This window comes from Propithecus coquereli, unplaced genomic scaffold (genome assembly GCF_000956105.1).
Source record: "Propithecus coquereli isolate 6110/MARCELLA unplaced genomic scaffold, Pcoq_1.0 Scaffold249, whole genome shotgun sequence".
NCBI lineage: Eukaryota > Metazoa > Chordata > Mammalia > Primates > Indriidae > Propithecus > Propithecus coquereli.
In genome coordinates, this window is record NW_012148052.1 from 956,023 (window position 1) to 959,038 (window position 3,016).

At 36.9% G+C, this 3,016-nt stretch overlaps 1 protein-coding gene across 1 annotated transcript in view; it reads left to right on the forward strand.

The window, feature by feature from the left end:
- The window catches only part of FOXJ3 (forkhead box J3), a 164,973-nt gene that overhangs the window by 107,493 nt on the left and 54,464 nt on the right, over positions 1–3,016 (forward strand). The gene's annotated exons all lie outside the window — the stretch shown is intronic.

Here is a 3,016-nt window from a genome sequence, read left to right on the forward strand (position 1 = left end):
TGGCAAATTGTTAAATTTTTTGAGCGTCAGTATCCTCAGCTTTAAAGTAAGAGGATTGAAGTCCTAACAGCATAATAACAACAACAATAATAGTAGTAGTAGTGATAATAATAATAATAGAAAATTATATTGAGTTTATGTGCCAGATGTTTTTTAAAGGATTTTATGCATATTTACTCACGTAATTTTTTTTAATAACTCAAAATGATGAAACTACCAATGAACATGGATGTTAAATAAGTTGTCTGAGGTTACTAGTAAGTACCAAAGCCAGGATTTGAACTCAGGTAGTCTGCCTTCAGAGTCTGTGCTATGTACAAGTACACAGTATTGTGCCACTAGTATTTGTTATGCTGAAAACTTCAACACTGAGTCAAATTTCTTTTCATACATGCATATTCTGTTGTCTTTGATTTTAAAAGAAAATTCCCTACATTTAATTAAAATATATATAATTAACATAAATGTGATTATAAATGACAGAGCAAGTACTAAGTAATTAATTTGTTAAACAAACTAAAGTTACTCAGAAGCCTGGGAAGGCCTCTAGGAAGAGGAGTAGGAGTAAGACTTAGAATTTTGATGCAGAAAACTGCTGTTTGCATAGAAAATAATAAAGGATATTCCACTTGAAGAAAACAGCATGTGTGATTGACTGGTATGCAAGACGTACAAGTGGGCATAATTGAGGATCCTTTTAACTATAGTGCCTGGGGGGGCGGGGGGGCAGTTACAGCCTTCTGATTTCAAGATTTTTTTTTAAGGCACCAAAGGAGGCCAAAAAAGCTTCGTTTTTGTGTGCTGTGCCCCTTTCAGTAAAAGGATTTGTTTTGTAAAGTTTGGATTCAGTCAAAAGGCTGTAGTCAAGGATCCAGAAGGCCACAGGTTCCCCACCCCTGTTTGGGCAGAAAACCTAAAGGCATGGGATCAAGGACTTTGCTTTTATTTCACAACCTGTAGTGTTGAGAAATGGATCAAAACAGTTAAGAAAGATACTTACTCTTGACAAAATACCCATTGCAAGAGGAAGATGCTGAGTAGATGGAGTTATAATGGTAATGGCCTGGCCTAGGGATATATACATGAATGAGAAGGTTCTCTAGAAAACTAGCATGGTATCAGGTTTCTGAATACTGTATATACCCATAATTGTATGTAATATTATTATTTTATCAGTTTACTCTGACAGATCTTTGTTCTGTAGATACTCGGTACCAGACATGGTGCTAGGATGCTGTGGGGCATACCAAGAAGAATGAGATACGATAAGATACATAATTTTAGTGCAAGGTAAAGTATAGAAGGTATTTTAAGAAAGATATAAAATATTATTGTGTACGGAGGAAGAGATTATTTCTTACTGGTACTGTCTGAGAAGGCTTCATAGGTTATGTGGCTTGGTTTTCAGGTGGAGATAGGCAGGGCAAGGTAGAGAGGACAGCATTCATTGAGCACATGTTGAATGTTAAGTGTCTGTGGTGAGCAGGCACTGTTCTAGGTCCTGAGGAAACAGCAATGAATAAAACAGACACCCTCTGCTCTCATGAAGTTTATATTCTGATGAAGAAGGGTGTTTAGGGAGGAGGAGGCATGAGTAAACATAAGACAAGAGGTCATGATTAAAGGTGTGCAAGAGAGAAGTATTGGGATTTGGGAGGAAACACAGTAGTTCATTTTGTCTGGATAAGATTTTCCTTTTTCAAGTTAATTTGCATTATAAAAACACATGCCAGTTATTGAGAGCGAGAGGTCAGAACACACCTTTCATTTTCTGAGCGCTGAGCTAAGTGTTGGGGGAACAGTTATTAAACAAGATAGACTCATACCCTCTGCTCATGAAGCTCTTACTCAAGCAGGGAAGATAAACTGACAGGTAGGATGACAGTACATTCCTCGTGTTGCTTATTGTCTCAGCATAACTACTAGTTCCGCATTCATTCTCAAAATAGCATTTGGATGGTAAATTATGTGGTCACTGTAAGGTAAGGGCTTTGAAAACTGTGGGGCCATGTGGCAAGGGGGAGGCATAACTTAGTCTAGGAGTCAGGAAAGGTTCCTTTGAGGAAGTGATGTTCACTGGAGGCCTGATAGGATAGATGAGTAGGATTGGGAATGTGAAAACCTGGTGGTAAAAAAGAGTACCCCCAAAGTGCAAGGTGCTGACAGGTCAATGTGGCTGAGCATGAAGTCCCAGAAAGGCAGTGATTTCTCATTTTTCACTTTTCCAATCCTTATTAGTTTGTTTTTATAGTAATTAACAAATAAATATTCTCTTTGACCTTTTTGCATTTTGCTTTTTAATTTGGCCTTGCTTGTTCGTTTCAGCCAAAGGATATATTGTTTGCTTATTAATGAAAAGTACTTTGTCCACAGGAAGCTGCTTAGGATAGAAAAGAGCAAAATTGGTTGGATATTATCTGTGGAGTGTTTTGAAGACTGGCAAGCAATTAAACTATTCCAAGGGAACTGGTGTCTAGGAGTAGAACAGGGGACCACATGTCTTAGGTAATTCTTTGTTAAAGAAATGCCTTGAAACAATGAATGCTCCAAATTATCAGTGTAGTTTGTCTCTTTTATCATGTTGATAATCACAGAATCATATTCTCTGTTCATTCTTTGATTTCCACCCTTCCCCCCTTTTAACTTAATATTGTGTCTTGGCTATTTTCTAATGTTATTCTTTGCTTATAGGAACCTGTTTTCCTGGTTCTCAGTGTGTGAGGCTGTTTCAGGGAGTACATGCTGTCAAAACTATGTTCATAATGCTGAGATGTTCTTTGTCTTTTCAATTCATTATCTCACAAGTTTTCCAGGAGCTGCATGACCTGTGATTTTGCCATAGATTGAAGGCTAGGCAGACATGGTAACCCAGGTATCTTCTATAAAGCCAAACATTAAAGCAATTAAAAAATATGTAAACTAAGGCCATTCTTCTCACTAACTTTTTTGTTTTGGAGAATATACTTTTCATATAAAATAATATGTTAACATACAGTGTTTATTATTAGTTCTAAAT